We start from the raw sequence: 21,409 nt of genomic DNA on the forward strand, positions 1-21,409 counted from the left end.
ATGGGGGACCCTGCCTGTTCATCCAAGTTTTGGATTGATGGGAAGTCTGGTTCATCCTCTGAGAAATGAGTGTCCAGTTCCAGATTAGGGCTGGGCATGACAGATACTGAAGCCCTCCCAGCCTCCTGCCTCAGGACTGAACCAAGTTATTTTGCGGCCTGAAGCAAATGGCAAGATGAAGAAGGCATTTGGACTGGCAGTCGTGGTGGGACAGCATTCTCCACTACACCTGAGGACATCTGGTTAGTTTAGAAGTACGGATGGACAAAACTATCTATTTTGGCTTCCTTTAGTTTCTTGTTTTTCCAGTCTTAAGTTCAGTTCTCCATATTTACATATCAGTTTGCAATTTTTTAAAGTTCTCATGAAAATTCATCAGCATTTTAGTGCTAATTTCTCCTAATATATACATTTTTGTATGCAATTTTCCCTAATATGTACATTTTTGCTAAGCAATTATCCCCAATATAATGCATTTTTGCATATTATTTTCACTAATAAATGCATTTTGTAGGCACACTTTACTCTAGTGCAGGGGTTCTTAACCTGTGGTCAGGGGATCTGTGAACAGAGGGCAAAAAAAATCATTTTCAAATGCAATAAAATTAACTGCATTTATTTATGGGGGTCCATAGCTTTCATCAGATTCTCAAAGGGATCTATGACCCCAAAATGGTTAAGAACCACTGTCTGAGTATATGCATTTTTGCATACAATACAGAACTGCGTTGCAAAATTCAGAGAAGTGTGAATTTTGAAGGATGGTTGTGTATCATTTTGGAAAGTGGGAATTATTTTATTTATTTATTTATTTATTTAATTACATTTCTAGACCGCCCTATAGCAGAAAGCTCTCAGGGCGGTGTACAACAAATAAAATCACAATTAAAATATGAGCAAGTGTGAAAAATATAGTACAATTATAAAAACATTAAACATGATAAAAATCTGAAATAGAATTGCCATTGAGTTTATAAATTAAGATCCATATTAGGTTTAAAATATTAAATTTAAAATGTTTAAAATGCCTGGGCGAAAAGGTAGGTTTTTACCTGGCGCCGAAAAGATAACAAAGAAGGCGCCAGGCGTATCTCGTCTGGGAGGGAATTCCATAGTTCGGGGGCCACCACTGAGAAGGCCCTAGATCTAGTTGTTGATCTCTGGGCCTCTTTATGAGTTGGGACCTGGAGAAGGGCCTTCGACGTCGAGCGTAGTGAACGGGTAGATACATAGCGAGAGAGGCGTTCCACCAGGTATTGCGGTCCGATGCCGTTTAGGGCTTTATAGGTAAGAACCAACACTTTGAATTTAGCCCGGAAACATATCGGTAGCCAGTGCAGCTGCGCCAGGACAGGTGTTATATGGTCAAATTTCTTTGTCCCAGTGAGAACTCTGGCCGCAGCTTTTTGCACTAGCTGAAGTTTCCGAACCGTCTTCACAGGTAGCCCCACGTAGAGTGCATTACAGTAGTCCAATCTAGAGGTTACCATAGCATGGATAACTGAGGCGAGATTCTCCCTGTTCAGATAGGGTCGTAGTTGGGCTACCAGCCGAAGCTGGTAGAACGCATTCCATGCCACCGAGGCTACCTGAGCCCCAAGTGACAGGAGTGGATCTAATAAGACCCCCAAACTACGTACCTGCTCCTTTAGGGGGAGTGTAACCCCATCTAGGGCAGGTCGAACGTCAACCATCTGGGCAGAGGGCCCTCCCACCAACAGCATCTCAGTCTTGTTAGGATTGAGTTTCAGTTTATTAGCTCTCATCCAGCCCATTATCGCGGCCAGGCAGCGGTCTAGTACATCAACAGCCTCACCTGACGAAGATGAAAAGGAGTAGTAGAGCTGCGTATCATCAGCATATTGCTGGAAACGCACTCCAAAACTCCTGATGACCTCACCCAGTGGCTTCATATAGATATTAAAAAGCATGGGGGACAGAACTGAACCCTGCGGGACCCCATATTGGAGTACCCAGGGACTTGAGTAATGTTCCCCCAGCATCACCTTCTGGAGACGATTCCCGAGATAGGAGCAGAGCCACCGCCAAGCAGTGCCTCCCACTCCTAAATCCGTAAGTCGCTCCAGAGGGATACCATGGTCGATGGTATCAAACGCCGCTGAGAGATCCAGGAGAACCAACAGAGTTACACTCCCTCTGTCTTTCTCCCGACAGAGGTCATCATACAGGGCGACCAAGGCCGTTTCTGTACCAAACCCCGGCCGAAAGCCCGATTGAAATGGGTCCAGATAATCAGTTTCATCCAAGAGAGCCTGGAGTTGGCGAGCGACCACACGCTCTAGGACCTTGCCCAGGAATGGAACATTTGCTACCGGCCTATAGTTGTCCAAATTATCAGGGTCCAAGGAGGGTTTTTTTAGGAGCGGTCTCACCACCGCCTGTTTCAGGCAGGGTGGGACCACTCCCTCTCGTAAAGAGGCATTAATCACCTCCTTGGCCCAGCCAGCTGTTCCATTCCTGCTAGCTTTTATTAGCCATGAGGGGCAAGGATCCAGAGCAGAAGTGGTCGCCCGCACCTGTCCAAGCACCTTGTCCACATCCTCGAGCTGTACCAACTGAAACTCATCCAGTAAAACAGGACAAGACTGTGCTCTGGACACCTCATTAGGATCAACTGCTACAATAATGGAGTCAAGGTCCCGGTGGATTAGGTAGCCTTGCCTTTAAATGCAAACTGAATAGAATGTATCCCCCATCCCTACTTAGGAGACCCAGAGTAATCCTTATGGCACATGCAGCCCTTGATGAGGGGAACAGCTGGGCAGCTCAGGAGAGATGGCTGGGAGGGCTATGACTGCTACCTCCCAAATGCACCCCAGTATCTGGCCCCTGAAGCAACTGCCTCACACTGTCTAATGGTACAGAGCCTGCCCTGCTGGTGGGTGGCACAGAGGGCTGCAGGGGAAGGGGAAATCACCTCTCCTATTCTTCAATGTTTCTATACCCAGTGTTTCTAATTTCAAATAGTTGATTGGATGACCTACTGGTCTATGCTTGATTTCACTTTCTACATTGCTATCAGAGCTAGTTCAAGAACTTTTGTTGCCTGAGGCAGATAATCTAAATGGACTCTTCCCCTTCCCATAACTAATGTGGGGTATCATCTTGCATAGCTGCTGTTCATTTCAGTAAGGCTTGAGAAGTAAAACTTACTTGTGGATTATTCCCATGGGTTGGATCCTGTCTCTCCTTCACTCTGCTACCATGAATGACATCCAAACCCAGTGCCTGAGGTAACTGCCTTGCTTTGCCTCATCCAAGGATATCACTGAGTTTGGGGGGGGGCAAGAAGGGAAGACAAGGAGAATCCCAGTTTATTGTGTGGTGGTGGGGAACTACCTCTTATTTCCTCTGCATTACCAGCATTATGGAATTATTCCTCTTCCATTTCTCCTTCCTCTTTTCTCTCCTTCAAATTTATTAATGGATTTGGCAAAGCTTGTCAGCATTTCCTCAGATTATGCCAGCAAACGTAAGGCTTCCCTTGATGAATGAGGACCAGTGCTTTAAATCAGTCCCCAAGTGATACAAATTATTTTAATGTGCCCCTGTTATGATTTACTGGGATTTTATGAAGTAGCCGGCTATGTTGTAAGACTTGATTAGGGACTTGGGTTGCCTTAAAAGATAAAATGTCCTCCAAGGAGAAGAGTTTTTTTTATTATTAAAATAAATTGTACATTGCTGATTCAGACAGTTCATGAAAGCAGAGCTGCTTGGCTCAATAAGGCACAAACTTCCTTCTGTCTCTGACATTCAGTAGGGTGTACTCAGTAGTTTTCTTTTAAATCTAACTTCATACATGACTGTGTATGTGCGCACCCATTCCCCCACATTAAAACTGAACAGCATATATATATATTTTCAATACCAGCCTGCTTCTTCTTTAACATCTTCTGAGATCCTTCTCCAGGGATATGCTGTTCAGTCATGACAGATTTTTTGGTGGCACCCTGGTTGTGGAACTCTCTCCCTAAAGAGGCTTGCCTGGCATCTACATTTTTGTTTAAAAAAGCACCCAGCAAAAACTTTTTATTTACCCAGACATTTGTATCTGTTCCAAATCCTAGCCTGCTGCTATCTGATGGCTTATTATTGATATTTTGTATTAAATTTGATATAAATTTTGATTGGACACTGCCATGACCTTCTGATAGGATGGAGGGCATTATATAAATGTTTTAATAAAATTACAACAATAATAAACATGTATCAGTCTTTTACATTCATACTGGTTCACTCCTATTCTTTTTCAAGAACATTGGGTAGAAACATGGGGTGCCCCTGGCGGGGCGGAGCATGCCCCCAGACAGCGACGGGAGGGAGGAGATAGCATCCTCCCATCCCAGTTCTCATGGGTCCTCCTGTAATCCCAGGCAGTCTTGAGAGACTATCTCAAGGGTGGAGCCAGGCCCAGGCCTCTAAAAGGCCCCAGCCTGCTAGGTGCCAGCCTCTTTCTTCACGTGCCAGCTTTCCTACCCACCCTCCCTCTGTTTTAGGGAGTTACTGAGCTGTGTTTAATTGGGTGGCTGGTTGACTGGGCTGGATAGGAATTTTTCCTCTCAACGAATCTGGTCCCACTGTTGAGCAGGTTTCTTCGCCTATCCCTCAATGGTTTGCTGTGCAATTGTTAGGTGTTCATTCACCTCTGTCACAACTTTAGGCAGAAATGGCATTGAGCAGGATCAGTCTTAAGAAGCCGCCCATAAGGGATCTAGTGGGGTACATGAGGGCCATACCCTTAGCTCGGGAGGGCTGTCACCTCATCCAGCTCATAATGCATCCCACTGGTTGGTCAGCAGGACCATAAGTGCCTTGGGTTCACACCCCACTTGGGTACAATGTGGGCCAACTCCCAAGGGTAGATCTCAACTGCTTGTTGGTTGACTCAGCATTCCTGAAGCAAGGGCTGCCAAAATGAAGCAGATCCTTGCCCTACTGCCACGCCAACCCCACTTTACTTGCTCTAATTAATAAAGTTGTGGCCCTCCTTCACCCATAAACCTGTGTCTGGCTGTGTTCTACCCCTTGCTAAATGGGGGCTTGACATGCTCCTGCCGCACAATCTGGTTTTCCTGGTCCTATTTAGGCAAAGATTTGGGTTCTTGTGTGTTTGAGTATATGCATGGTAGAAATATGGGGAAAGAGAAGAGAATGAAAATTGTGGGCAGGGAAGTGTTGTGTGTGTGTGTGTGCGCGCGCACGCGTAACTATAGTGTGTGATAGTTCTTTAGGGATGTTTGAAGGCTATAAAGATGGTGAAGGGGAAAGAACAAAAACAAAATAAGCAAATACATAAGATCCGAGGAAATGAATATTACAGATTGTTGTATCCTAAGATATTCTACTTTATTAGGTAAGGAACAGAATTTTCAGTACCATGTAAACAAACAAACAAATCTTAACCAGGCTCACTGAGAGAAATGTAGGGCTCCAGAGAAAGGAACCAGTCCCCTTCCCCAATAATACTATGCAACACAGAAAGATAGGTCTATCTATACGTTATTTGCTTTCAAAGAAAAAGGAATGGAGTCTTTGGAGTCCAAGAGGTTATCAAAGTGTAAATGCCTCTGATGGGGTGAAATGTTTGAGAAAGACCAGAAAACATTTTAAACATATTTATAGGTCCTGTCCTTTTCAGCTTCTGTACCTCTTTCATCTGAAGTTTCACAAGTAAAAGGTGTGATTGTAATCATCAAACTGATAACTCCAAAGCCTGCTTTAGAATGAGGGTGATTGAAGTGACAACCTGGCCCGTGTGGATTAATAGACTGGAGTACAGTTATTAAAAAGGGGGCACCCTTTACTGAACCAAATTTTCTTGCTCTGATAGTATGCAAGTTTTCAGAATACAAGAAATAATTTACCCAGTATAAGCTGGCCTGCAACCTTTATTTTGCATGGCCTCCTGGGAGGCAAAAGGTAGCATAGGAAGCAAGCCTAATGTGATTATCTAAATTCATGTTGCACCTACATTTGGAATATTGTGCCTGGTTCTGAGTGAGCAAGCAAAGCTGGAAAAGGTACAGAAAAGGGCAACAATTTTGTTGGTGTGGTGCTGGGAGATAGAACAGCTTCCTAATGAAGAAAGGCTTAAGACATGGGGACATTTAATTTTAGTAAAATAACAAATGTGTGAGGACATGACAAGACCTACACAGTTATGATTGGTGTGGAAAGACTGAATAAAGCGGGGGGAGGTCTCAACTCAAAATATTAAAATTCAGAGCCGGTCAGTGACATTGATTATTATCAGTAGGTTCAGGACAAATGAAAAAGAAATTGTTTATGTAGGATATAATTATTGTATGGAAATAATTCCAAGAGAATATTGTGGATGGTCACCAGTATAGATGGCATTCTAAACAGGCTGGACACATGTATGGAGGACAAGCCTACTATCAATGGTGACCAATAAAAATAGCTAAAAATTGAACCACCATGTTCATAGGCATCTGGGGACAAATTACAGAGATTGGCTATTTCTACCATGCTATGTTTGTGACTTCCCCTAGGGACATCTGGCTGGTTAATATGCTAGACTGGATGGAACACTGGTCTAATATAGGAAGACAGCAATTATTTTCTCTTACACTGTTGAACTAGTCCAGGATAACAGATTGTACAATGGGTGTCCAGCCAGGTCTGAGCACTGATACTTCCCATCCTATAAATTACACACATTTTGCAGACCAAAGGCCTTCAAATTATGCACCACTTCCAGACCAAAACTCTTCTCCAACTGTGATCCACATCATGTCAAATGGGTGCTGTACCCCCTTGCTCCATACTACCCTGCACCAGTAGCGCAACAAACAGAACACTGATTATCAAGCAAAACATCAACTATTTAGCCATTGACATTTCCAAGCTCTCTTGGAGGAATGGAACTGCTTAGATATCAGATGTTCTTTCACTAGGTCAGATGAACTACTGTGGAGTAATGGCTAAATCCCCCAAAGCATCTTATTTTTTGCCATCAGTGTGTTATCACTGCTGCCCTTTAGCTCTCCAGGCAGCCTGGACAAGAAAGTATCATTTTCCTAATCCCCCACCTCAGCCTGAAGCTCTTTCAGCGTAAAGTGGGAGACTGTTTACAGAAGATGAAAGATCCTCACCCACCGCCTGGTTTCTGTCTGCAACCACGCTGGACAAAGGGTGAGGCTGCTGCTTCATTTATCTTGGCCTGCTGCTCTGCTCTCACAAGAAGATCTTGCTTTGGGTATATAGAATTTCTACTGTTTAGTATGGAAATTGTGAGAAAGTTTTGAGAAGGAAGGCTATTGAAACAGTGATCTTTTGGAATATTCCCCCCAAGTATAATGCAAAGAACAAAAACTGTGGGAATAAAAAAAAGAATCGGATACCAGTGGTACAGTCAGATAATTTTCAACTCTGAACTTAATGGTCTTATGTTCCACTTCCTCTTTAGATGGTAATGTGTATCACTTCACATACGGTAAGCCAACCCTGATGCATTTGGAAGCTATACTGCTCATTCTGGTGAGTGGGACTAGGGCCCTGGACTTCTGTCCCAAAGTCCTATCCTGGTGATGCCACTGTCAGATACCTTTATGAAAGATACCCTGTTGTTTTCTTGGGCCTCAGTTGTAGGTAACTGAGGTCAGGATATGATTTTAGTTCTTATAAGATCTCCTCCCTCAAACTCATGCTGCCACTGGATTCTCTCTTATCTGACATCAATGGATACAGGAAGCAGAGTGGCATGGAACTGTACTCAAAACAATTTCCTCCTGGATAACTTAAATGATAGGTTTTGTTCACACTCAGAGACTGAATAATCATCATACTGGGGGTCAAGAAGGAACTTTCTCTTCAGTCATATTGACTACTGGCCTTAAGATGAAGACAGAAGGAGGGAGCTGGGTATAGTAGCTTTTGTTTCTTTGTCTGTAGCATGTGATTAGGCTCTCTTGCTAGAATCATCTGGAGCACTCTGCTTTGCAGATGGTGCCTTATCTGAGATGCATCTATTTTTTTGTGGACATTGTGGACCAGGGTGCATGAGTTGACTTGGATGCTTGTTTCTTGTTTGTTCCTATATTCTGAATAACAGGGCTTGTTTAGATGGCCTTTTGGTATATCCCAGTCCAATTACTCCAGGGGAGGCTTGAAATTGCTTGGGAAAGAGGTTTTACTTGGCAGCCAGACACTAAATAGAAGGAGAGGCACTAAATGCTCCTGACCAGCCTGATGCAGCTTCTCCAAGCTGACAATTGGCTTTTGGAACACCTTGTTCTGCAGACAAGGCACAGATAAAACACAACAAGCCTTCATAATGAACACCAAGTTGTCACCAGATAAACTGTCACCACTTGCATTTTGCTTGGCTCTCTCTTGTCCCCGCTTCCGCTCTTGAAGCTCACAAGAATAGCAAGTTTTAACCGATTAAATGCTATGATTTATTGAAATAATGGAAGAGGTTTTTGTCATGTGTGTTTTTAAAGCACATCATCTAAATCATGCACGTTTCTGGCCTTTTGAATTAGACTCTTGTATTCCATAAATGACCTTGTTTAAACAAAGCAGGAATCAATATGAAATTCTTATTGGGATTTCTTTGCATATATTGAAATTTACATTACTCCAATTAGAACATGTTTTCAATCTTCCCATTGATGGATTTTGTAAGATTTTAAAATTATAATGGGGTAAATACCAGCATGCTAAATTTGTTAAGCATAAAATTATCGCTCAAACTTGAATTTCAAGAGTAAATTTAAACATATGTTTTATTATTTTATTTATTAAAATATTTCTAGATTCCCCTTCTTCCTTACAGATATCAAGGTGGTATGCAGTAGGCATGAATAAAATTAAACATGCCATAAAATATTTGAAATTCAGAAGGTTAAACTCAAATGACCAGATTGGACAGTTGAGCATCTCTGAGATCTGCTGTGTCCTGTACTCCAGTTTGTTATTTATTCTACTTTATTTCAAATTTTTATTCCACGAAATTCAAGGCAGCATCTGTAAGGTTCTTAGGTGGTCATCCATTCAGACACTGACCAGAACTAGATCTGCTTAAGTTGCTATGACATGTCAGACAATGCCCTGAAATCTTCATTGAGGTTTTCTTCCTATGTATATGTAAAAATTGAGCTGAAGGGATCTTAGAGATCATCTAATCTAATCCCCTTGCTCAGTACAGGATCTGCAATTCACTCAGCCTCCATGATAGATGGCCATCCAGCCTCTACTTAAATACATCCACTGCAGGAGACCCCATCATCTCAGGAAGCAGTCTGTTCCATTGTTGAACAGTTCTTGCCATCAGGACATTTCTCCGAATTTTTCGCTGAAATTTACTTCCTGCAATTTCCACCCATTAGTTCAAGTCCTGCCCTCTGGAGCAACAAATAATAAATCTGCTCCACTTGTACATGTCACTCCAGGGCTCCACTCTTTTCTGCTGTGCTAAGTGTTCTGGCTAACTTTTGGTAGTTTATATCCAAGTTCAGCCACTCACATTCCTACAGAATATTCATTCATTCATTTGTTCATTCAAAGCTTTTATATGCTGCTATTCAGAAGACATTTTGCTGCCTGAGGTGGAGCAGCAAATGACATGCTGTGTCCCAAGTCAAGGTGCACAGAAGACTCCAAAGGCTGCCAAGTGACTTTGGCACTTGAGGAAAAAAATTATTATTATTATTATTATTATTTATTAAATTTATATACCGCCCGACTAGCGATAGCTCTCTGGGCGGTGAACATAAAATAGTATAAAAATACAATGAATAACAAAATAATATTAAAATACAATCAACAATACAATAAACATTATTAAAATTAGATCAATGTAACTTAAAATGCTTCAGAGAATAGGAAGGTTTTGACCTGGCGCCGGAAGGAGAGCAGAGTCGGCGCCAGGCGTACTTCCTCAGGGAGACTGTTCCATAGTTCGGGGGCCACCACTGAGAAGGCCCTAGATCTTGTCATCACCCTCCGGGCCTCCCTGTGAGTTGGAACCCGGAGGAGGGCCTTCGTAGCAGAACGTAGTGCACGGGCCGGTTCATATCGGAAGAGGCGTTCCGCAAGGTATCGTGGTCCCGCACCGTATAAGGCTTTATAGGTTAATACCAACACTTTGAATCTAGCCCGGAAACATATTGGCAACCAGTGCAAGCTGGCCAGAACAGGTGTTATATGCTCGGACCGCTTGGTCCTTGTCAGCAATCTGGCCGCCGCATTTTGCACTAGTTGTAGCTTCCGAACTGTCTTCAAAGGTAGCCCTACGTAAAGCGCATTACAGTAATCCAAACGTGAGGTTACCAGAGCATGTACCACTGATGTAAGGTCCTCTTTACTCAAATAGGGACGTAGCTGGGCTACCAACCGAAGTTGGTAAAACGCATTCCTAACCACCGAGGCTACTTGAGCCTCAAGTGAGAGGGAAGAGTCTAAAAAGACTCCCAGACTACGAACCCGGTCCTTTAGGGGGAGTGTAACCCCATCCAGGACAGGGTATATATCCACCATCCGATCAGAGAACCCGTCCACCAACAGCATCTCAGTCTTGTCTGGATTGAGCTTCAGTTTGTTAACTCTCATCCAGTCCATTGTCGAGGCCAGGCAACGGTTCAGCAAATCGACAGCCTCACCTGAAGAAGATGAAAAGGAGAAGTAGAGCTGCGTGTCATCAGCATACTGATGACAACGCACTCCAAAACTCCTGATGACCTCTCCCAACGGCTTCATGTAGATATTAAAAAGCAGGGGAGACAAAACTGACCCCTGCGGGACCCCATATTGGAGAGCCCGCGGTGTCGAGCAATGTTCCCCAAGCACTACCTTCTGGAGACGACCCGCCAAGTAGGAGCGGAACCACTGCCAAGCAGTACCTCCAACTCCCAACTCCGCGAGCCTCTCCAGAAGGATACCATGGTCGATGGTATCAAAAGCCGCTGAGAGATCAAGGAGAATCAACAGAGTTACACTCCCTCTGTCTCTTTCCCGACATAGGTCGTCGTACAGGGCGACCAAGGCTGTCTCAGTGCCAAAACCGGGCCTAAAACCCGATTGAAATGGATCTAGATAATCAGTTTCATCCAATAGCGCCTGGAGCTGGCCAGCAACCACCCGTTCCAAGACCTTGCCCAGGAATGGAACATTCGCCACTGGCCTGTAGCTGTTAAAATTGTCCGGGTCCAAGGAAGGCTTTTTCAGGAGTGGTCTCACCACTGCCTCTTTCAGACAGCCCGGGACCACTCCCTCTCGTAAAGAGGCATTTATCACTTCCTTGGCCCAGCTACCTGTTCCATTCCTGCTAGTTTTTATCAGCCAGGAGGGGCAAGGATCCAGTACCGAAGTGGTTGCACGTACCTGTCCAAGCACCTTGTCCACGTCCTCGAGTTGAACCAACTGAAGCTCATCCAACAAAACAGGACAAGACTGTGCTCCGGACACCTCACTAGGATCTACTGCTATAACTTGAGAGTCTAGGTCCCGGCAGATACATGAGATCTTATTCTGGAAGTGATCGGCAAACTGATTACAGCGGGCCTCCGATGATTCCACCCTGTCCGGAGGATTTGAATGGAGAAGCCCCCGGACAACTCGAAAGAGCTCCGCTGGGCGGCAAAGAGATGATTTAATAGTGGCAGCAAAATGATGTTTTTTAGCTGCCTTCACTGCTCCTACATAGAGCTTAGTCGAAGCACTAACCAGCGCATAATTGTATCCGTCGGGAGTTCGTCTCCATTTCCGCTCAAGCCTCCTCCTATCTTGCTTCATCGCTCTCAGCTCCGGAGTATACCATGGAGCTGTATGAGCTCTACACAGGAGAGGGCGTGCAGGAGCGATCGTGTTTACAGCCCGGGTCATCTCCGTATTCCACAGAGCGACCAGGGCTTCAGCAGGAGCGCCAGTCTCTCTCTGAAGCACATAAAATCCCATAAATGCCTCTTCCCTCTCCCTGCCAGTAAAATGAAAACAATATAAAAAAGCAATTTGGTGTCCTTTCATAACATCCCAAACCAGCTGCTTCACTCTTCCTAATGGTAGAGCCAACCATGGCTCAATGCATGTTCCACCAGGCAAAGCACAGAATTCCAGCCATGTGGTGTTGGAGAATCCTTTCACCGTGGTGTTGGGGGACTTCAATATTCACTCAAAGGCTGCTTCAAATGGGCAAGCTTGGGACTTCATGGCCTTCATGACAACCATACGGCTGTCCCAATACATCAATGGCCCAACACCTTTGGGCAGACATACCCTCAACCTGGTTTTTGCCACAGAGTGGATTGGTACTACTCCATTGATTGGGGAACTCATTGTGAGTCTGTTGTAATGGACAGACCATTCCCTGGTAAGGTATGGGTTGAATGTAGTTGTTACATTCTGCAAGAGTGTGGGATCCACTGAGATGGTCTGCCCTCAGACACTTATAGAATCTGATGGATTCTTGAATGCTCTGGGGGATATTCTGGCTGACATGGCTGGTGCGTCTGTCGAGGCTCTTGTCTCACTGTGGCATAGAGCCATCGACACGATCTCTCCTGAGTGCACCTGCAGTCGCTGTGGAGCATATAGGTCTCCTTGGTATTCTAGTGATCTGTATGCAATGAAAGAGTAGGGTCAGTGGCTGGAGCACAGGTGGCACAAATCTCGGTCCAAATGTGACCAAACATGGGTAAGGCTGCACTATCATGCCTACTATGGGGCAGTGGTGGCAACAAAGAAAGCTTACTTCTCTGTCACCGTCCTGTCCACAATTAGCCACCCTGCAGAGCTTTTCTGCAAGGTGAATGGGCTTTTGTCATCAGGCCAAGAGAGCACTGCTCTGACACCCTCGGAGGCCTGTTGTAACAATTTTGCAAGGCACTTAGGGATAAAATAAATCAGATTCAGACAGTGTTGGAGGCCACAGTTAGAGCAAGTCCAACAGAGCTATCCAGAGCACTGTCTGTTCCACTTGTGAAGCATAGAGTGTTCGAGGATTGGGATATTCGCAGGGAGACCAAAATGCTTATTTACAAAGCCATTGTACTACCGACCTTACTGTACGCCTGTGAAATGGACCATCTATAAACGCCACTCCCAACTTCTTGAAAGATTCCACCAACGCTGCCTCTGGAAAATTCTGCAAATTACTTGGGAAGATAGGCAGACTAATGTTAGTGTATTGGAAGAAGCAAAGACCACCAGTGTTTGAAACAATGATCCTCCAACATCAACTTCACTGGACCAGCCATGTTGTTCGAATGCCTGATCACCATCTTCCAAAGCAGCTACTTTACTCCCAACTTAAGAATGGAAAACGGAATATCAGTGGACAGCAAAAGAGGTTTAAAGATGTTCTCAAAGCTAATCCAAAAAAATGTAACATACGCATCAAGAACTGGGAAGCCTTGGCCCATGAGCGTCCCAATTGGAGGTTGGCGATTATCAAAGGTGCGATGGACTTTGAAGAAGCACAAGTACAGGGCGAAAGGGACGAACAAGTCAAGCAGAAGACACATCAAGCAAATCCTCACCGCGACCATCTTCCATCTAGAAACCTATGTCCTCACTGTGGGAGGCTGTGTGGATCCAGAATTGGCCTCCACAGACACTTACAGACCCACTTTTAAATACCTTATCTTGGAAGACAATCTTACTCAGCCACGAGTGATTGCCAATGACAATGATTGGGTCAGTTTCAATTATTGAGGCCTGAGGAATTTGACAAGCTGCTTGAAGAAGTGCATCCCACCACCTGCCCCCTTGACTCTTGCCCATCCTGGCTGCTGAGAACTAGCCATAGGGGACTGACTGGGTGGGTCCAGGGAGTGATTAATGCTTTGCTGGAAGAGGGGGAGGTACCATCTGCCTTGAAGGAGGTGGTGGTGCATCCCCTTAAGAAGTCCTCCTTGGACCCAGAATATACTACTACTACTACCAACAACAACAATAATAATGGCCCATCAGGACTCAATATGCCTCCTGTTAATTTTGCTGTCTACCTCGTCCTGCAACAATAGGAGAGGGATATCAGTACATGGTTGTTGGTGATGGGCCCCTTTTGGCTTGGTGGGTCACAAGTTGTGTGGGTCGAGCTAACCCAAGAGCTGAAAAATCTCCTCCAGGATGACTTCAGATGTTGTTGTTAATTGCATTTTTGTCACAACCTTCTTTCAAGGAGCTCAGCGTGGCATGTAAGTCCTCCCCTCCCCTAATACATTTTATCCTCATAACCCTGTAAGGTAAGTGAGTCTGAGAGAAAGTGACTGTCCCGAGGTTATCTAGTGAGCTTTATGGTTTAATGGGGATCTGAACCTGGGTCTTGCTGCTCCAACTCCAGCACTCTAACTACATCACACTGGCTCTCAAGATGTTGTTGTTATGTGCCTTCAAGTCGATTACGACTTATGGCGACCCTATGAATCAGTGACCTCCAAGAACATCTGTCATGAACCACCCTGTTCAGATCTTGTTAGTTCAGGTCTGTGGCTTTCTTTATGGAATCAATCCATCTCTTGTTTGGCCTTCCTCTTTTTCTACTCCCTTCTGTTTTACCCAGCATGATTGTCTTTTCTAGTGAATCAGGTCTTCTCATTATGTGTCAAAGTATGATAACCTCAATTTCATCATTTTAGCTTCTAGTGACAGTTCTGGTTTGATTTGTTCTAACACCCAATTATTGGTCTTTTTCACAGTCTGTGGTATGCACAAAGCTCTTCTGCAAAATCACATTTCAAATGAGATGATTTTTCTCTTATTCGCTTTTTTCACTGTCCAACTTTCACATCCATACATAGAAATCAGGAATACCATGGTCTGAATGATCCTGACTTTGGTGTTCAGTGATACATTTTTGTATTTGAGGAGCTTTTCTAGTTCTCTCACAGCTGCCCTCCCCAGTCCTAGCCTTCTTCTGATTTCTTGACTATTGTCTCCATTTTGGTTAATGACTGTGCCGAGGTACTGATAACTCTCAAGATAGTTACAGATTTATCATACACCCCCTGTGCCCTTTAACATGGACCTGCAACAACTTGTGATCCAACAGGCTGAACACAGAACACTAGCCATATTGTGGCCTGTAATATGATACCCCCCTCCATTTTTTGCAGTCCCACGTAAGAGTTTTACCAGGCTCTTGGTACAAAACTGATGGACTACAATTGTGTGACATGTCATGGAGGCTTGGATTAGTCAGAAGGGCAGCTTTGTTGAGACCTGTTAGCCACCCACCAATCTGTTGTGTACTGATAGACTGTGGCTTTGGCATAGAATAGGGATTCTGTTGGTGTACCGCCCACCCCGCTGCTCAACAGTCTCCCTTCCTGAGCTAACCGGGGTGGTCTCAGGGTTGTTGTTGGAGTCCCCGCGGCTTGTGGTGCTGGGGGACTTCAACATCCATGCCGAGGCCACCCTGTCAGGAGTGCCTCAGGACTTCATGGCCTCCATGACAACCATGGGTCTGTCCCAAGTAGTAACTGGCCCCACTCATGCTGCTGGTCACACTTTGGATCTTGTTTTCTGTGTGGAGAAGGATGATGGTGATCTTGGTGTTGAGGATCTTTTTTTGGCTCCTTTGTCATGGACAGATCACTACCTGGTTGGGTTTAGACTCACTGGGACTCAGAACCTCTGCAAGGGTGGGGGGCCGATTAGGATGGTCCACCCCAGGAGCCTGATGGACCCAGATAGGTTCCTGAGGACTCTTGGGGATTTTCCTGCCACCTTGGCAGGCAATCCTGTCGAAGTCCTGGTTGACCTCTGGAATGAGGAAATGGCCAGAGCAGTGGACACGATCACTCCTGAGCGTCTCCTCTCACGTAGTGGAGCCAAACCTGCCCCTTGGTTCACCAAGGAGCTGGCGGTGATGAAGCAAATAAGACGGAGACTAGAGCAACGCTGGTGGAAGACTCGGAGTGAGTATGACCGAACACGGGCTAGAGCCTATTTGAAGGCCTACTCCGTGGCAGTACGGACAGCAAAGAAATATTTTTTCTCTGCTGCCATTGCATCTGCGGGGAGTCGTTCAGTGGAGCTGTTTCGAGTGGTTAGGGGACTTTTACATTCGGACCACTGAGAGGATAATATACACCACTCAACAACCCGCTGTCAAGAGTTTGCATGACATTTTGCGGGTAAAGTCGCTCAGATTCGCTCCGACTTAGACGCTAGGATTGATACAGTCTCAGGGGATGTAACTTTGGCGCCTGGCTGTCCAATATTGATGGATTCTTTTCAATTTGTTTAGCCTGAGGATGTGGACGGGATCCTTGGAGAGGTGAGAGCCACCACATGTCTGCTGGACCCTTGCCCTTCCTGGCTTATAAAAAAGGCCAGAGAGGGACTGGCTGAGTGGGTGTAAGGAGTGGTCAACGCCTCCTTACAACAAGGCAGAATTCCAAGGTGCCTAAAGGAGGCAGTTGTGAGACCTTTATTGAAAAAAACCCTCCCTGGACCCCTTAAACATGGATAACTACCGGCCAGTATCCAATATTCCATTCTTGGGTAAGGTAATAGAGCGTGTGGTGGCCTCCCAGCTCCAGAGATTCCTGGATGAAACGGAGTATCTAGATCCATTTCAATCTGGTTTCAGGCATGGGTATGGGATGGAGACGGCTTTGGTCGACTTGGTGGACGACCTACGCAGAGAACTGGACAGGGGGAGTGTGTCCCTGTTGGTTCTGCTGGACCTCTCAGCGGCTTTTGATACCATCGACCATGGTATCCTCCTGGACCGCCTAGCTGGGATGGGACTTGGGGGCACTGTTTTGCCGTGGCTCCGGTCATTCCTGGAGGGGCAAACCCAGAAGGTGGTATTGGGGAACTCCTGTTTGACTCCTTGGCCGTTGGCCTGTGGAGTCCCTCAGGGTTTAGTTTTGTCCCCTATGTTATTTAACATCTACATGAAACTGCTGGGAGAGGTTGTTCGGGCGTTTGGAGTTCGGTGCCACCAGTATGCTGATGACACCCAACTCTATTTCTCCTTTCCACCTTCTTCCCAGGAAGCTATCTTGGTTTTAAACCGGTGTCTGACGTCAGTGGTGGATTGGATGAGGGTGAACAAATTGAGGCTTAATCCAGACAAGACAGAGGTGCTTCTGGTCAGTCGTAAAGCAGATTAGGGAACAGGGATACAGCCTGTGCTGGATAGGGTTATACTCCCCCTGAAGACACAGGTTTGCAGTTTGGGTGTCCTCCTGGACTCAGCTTTAAATTTGGATTCCCAGGTTTCTGCAGTGGCCAGGAGGGCTTTTGCACATTTGAGATTAGTGCGCCAACTGCACCCGTTCCTTGACCCGTCCGATCTGGCCACGGTGACACATGCCTTAGTCACATCCCATTTAGATTACTGTAACACGCTCTACGTGGGGCTGCCTCTGAAGACTGCTCGGCAACTTCAGTTGGTACAATGTGCTGCAGCCAGAATGTTAACTGGGGCTGATTACAGGGACCATACAACTCCCTTGTTAAAAAAGCTCCACTGACTGCCAGTTTGTTTCCGGACACAATTCAAAGTGCTGGTGCTGACCTATAAAGCCCTACACAGCTTGGTCCAGGCTATTTGTCAGACCACATCGCACTCTATGTGCCTGCCCAGACCCTGAGATCCTCAGGAGAGGCCCTTCTTTCAATACCTTCATCCGCACAAGTACAACTAGTGAGGATACGAGATAGGGCCTTCTCGGTGGCTGCCCCTAGACTTTGGAATTCCCTCCCTAAGGAGATAAGAATGGCCTCTTCCCTGCAGTACTTTCGTCAACAGGTAAAAACTTTCTTATTTCAGCAAGCCTTTGATTCCGAAGGCGGCTAAGGATAGGCCCAAAAGGAGGTTATATTGTTCTTGCTTGTTTATTTTTTAATTATTCTGATTTGATGAGTATAGTTTTTAAATATTAGAAACAGTTTAATGCTATTTTAAATTAGAGTTCATTTTTTAATTATATCTGTCTATATTTATTTATTTATGTATTATATGCTTTTAAGTTTGGTAGGTTTTAGTTGTATCTGTTTTTTATCTGGAAGCCGCCGTGAGTTCCAATTTGGAAAAACGGCGGGGTATAAATAAATTTAATAATAATAATAATAATAACAACAATAACAACAATAACAATAACAATAACAATAACCCACAGAAGAGGCAGGGAGTGGCTGTGAACTATAAATACTCTCCTTAAAAATAAAGTTTTCCCATAAATCTCCAGACATGTTGAGTGAGATAGTGGAAAGAAGCATTAAACTGAAGGCCAAAAATATCCCCCTGTCACCACACAGGAGGGAGAGCCAAGCCGTCAGCCTGTCTGCTGAGCGTCTGTGTCTCCCTTGCGCTCCGTGGTTGCCTCTAACAGCTTTTAATTCACAAAACTGAAATGAAGCAATCAGTTTTCATTCCAAATGCAGCCAGGCTTTCAAAAGAATGAAGTCATTTCCCCTCTTTCCCTCCTCCCTATTTACATTTTTTTCTTTCTTTGCAGTCTCACCAAAGTTCTTTTAAAAAAAAAAAATTATTTGAGGAGGAGAAGGAGAAGAAGCAAAAGAAAAAGAAGAAGCAAAAGGAAAGCACACAAGATTTCTTTGCTGAAACTGGGCAGCTGGTATTTGATTTATGAAGTGCTGAAAAGCATCTTCAGAGCTGTCATTTATCTTAAAGCTTTCTGCCTAAATAAACAAAGATCACCCCCCTTTCCCTCCCTGCACTAATTATAGTTACAGTAGAAACACAACCCCAAGGCCCAACAACAAGCAATTTAAAAAGACAAGACCATTGAAACATCTAGCTTCTAGCTCCATGCAGAGGCAACACAGAGCAGAACCGTATCTAAATTTCTGAGGAACTCCAGGATGCTGGTGCAAGTTAGTACACTAGAAAGAAACTCCAGCTCACACTTGTACATATTTTCAGAGGTGAATGGATATAGAATTCCAGATGGTAGCTGGCACAGAACTCTGATTCCTGAGTTTCATGAGATTGCAGAAAGGGGTGTTCTCCTCTGATACGTGGCAGGTGTAGCAAGATAAATTGTACACGGCTCAGGCCTACCCTGTACATGACTTGGGGAGCCTCCAGACTGTCACTATTTTGCAAGAATGATTCAAGTGCATGCCGGAACTTTAGTTCTTCACATTAAAAATGGATAAAAGTGTGTTCTTGCCCCAGCACAACAAAACCACTTTTTAAAAAACATGGATTTTTGTGTGGTTTGGAAAGTGGAAGAATGCATTGAAAAGTGTGGGTTGAACAAACAGAAACACATGCAAACACTTTGAAAGCAAATCAGGATGAATGTTCATTGTTGTATAACCACCCTGTAAATGGAGGCTCAATAAAGACTAGACACAATCTAAACTCTTAGTAAACTTTGTGCAAGCATATCAGGATGAATGCTCAATAATAGCTTGTCTGGGTGGGCCCTTGGCTTCTCTGCAGGAGTCTTCTGGATCTATCTGCTCCTTTCTGTGGCAATCCCACTCTCTGTCTGTTGGCACACTGTGTGGGTTGCACTTTTGTGGGGCAGCTGGTGGATAGATTGACCTAACAGAAGTTTGGAACAGATGGCCCTTTGATCTCATCATGATTCTATAAACTTTGGTGGCAAAATTCTCACTCACATTATCTTTCAGGGTGCCTCTTCCAATATGGTCTTGGCCAGACCCTTCAATCTTCATTTGAAGCTCTCCTCCAGCTACCCACTATGAGGGAGGCTCAGAGGGTGGCAACAAGGGAGATGGCCTTTTCAGTTGTGGTTCTCTGCTTATGGAATGGTCTCCCCAGTGAGATCTGCACGGCACCAACATCTGCATAGTGCCAATTATTGATTACTAGGGCTGTACCTCTGCTCATGTTGCTCACCAACCCACCTATCCCCCCTTGCCAAACCCCCCACTCCCCCAGACCTCACCAACCCCCCACATCTCCCCTTCATTCCTCCCCCTGGTCAGTAGTGTCAGCAGCTGCAGCAGAAGCAACAAGGGCTAAAGGGAAAAAGACTGTCCTTTATTTCCTTCTGCCATCAGCAGCAGTGGAAGAAAAACAGGAGGGGGAGAAACCAAGGAACAACAGACGTCTCCCCCCACCAGCAGTGGCAGTGGCAGCAGCAACAGTGGGATAAAGGGGAGATAGACTTTCTCTCCTTCATTCCCCCTGCCCCAGCCAGCAGACGCAATAGCAGGGAGGGAATGAAGGAGATGATGATGATGATGATGATGATGATTTAATCCAAATTTAAAATGTGCATGTGAAATTCACCACCATCACCTCAGATTCTCAAACTGTGAATTTACAGTATCTCATATGCAGGATTGGGTATATGTTGTAATTCACTAATAGGCAAAAAAAAAACCTTGCAGTTTAAGAAGGCACCTATAGCCAACAGATATTTCTATCAAACTTTAAAAAGCAGGAAAATTAGGCAGTTATAGTGAATGCACTAGGGGAGCAGCAGACCTGACCTCCTCTCTGATATATTATACTGCCCTACAAATTTGTAAACATCCAAACACAATTTGGGTTGGCCTTTCACCATCCAATCCACTTCCTGTATAGCTTGAAAATTTTGGTAATGTGCCTTTGGAGGGGGCGGGGAGGAGGAAGAATGAAGAGGAAAAGGAGAGGAAGAAGGGAGAAGGAGGGAAGGGGAGAGGGGGAGGGGAAGGAGAGAGGGGGAAGGAGGGGAGGAAGGGGAGGGAGACAGAGAGAGAGAAAAAATGTCTGATCATTTGCATGTTTATTGAGTTCAATGGGATTTACTCCCATGCAATCATGTTTAGGATAGGTGAAACTGACTATGGAGGAGGAGAAGAAGGGAGGGGGAGGGGAGAGGAAAAGGGAGGAAGAAGGGAGGGGAGAGAGGAAGGGGATTGGAAGGGGAGGGGGAAGGAAGGGAGAGGAAAGGGACGGGGATTGAAGGGAGGGGAAGGGGAGGGAGGTTTGAGCTTTTGCATGCTTTTTGAGTTCAGTGGGATTTACTCCTGTACAATTGTGCTTAGGATAGGTGAAACTTACCTAGGGGGTGGGAAGGAGGGGGAAGGGGGAGGGAGGAGAGGAGATTGGGGGAGGCGACATTGGGAAGAGGGAGAGCTCCTTTCCTTTCCAAAAGGAAAACATTGTGAACAGTATCATTGTTTTTCAGGGTTTCCCTCACCTTTTTATTCTGCAGCAGACATGTAGTCTTCCACCCAAAGTTAAACCAAAGCTGTCCTTGGCCACATCCATACCAGACATTTATTCCACTTTAAACAGTCATGGCTTCCCCCAAAGAATCCTGGGAAGTGTGGTTTGTGAAGGGTGCTGAGAGCTGTTAAAAGACACCCTATTCCCCTCACAGAGCTACAGTCATCAGAAGAGGGGCTAACTCTTAAATCTTTCTGGCCACTGGAGCTCTGTCAGAGGAATAGGAGTCTCCTAACAACTCTCAGCACCCTA

This window comes from Rhineura floridana, chromosome 11 (assembly GCF_030035675.1).
Source record: "Rhineura floridana isolate rRhiFlo1 chromosome 11, rRhiFlo1.hap2, whole genome shotgun sequence".
In the NCBI taxonomy this organism is placed as follows: Eukaryota; Metazoa; Chordata; class Lepidosauria; order Squamata; family Rhineuridae; genus Rhineura; species Rhineura floridana.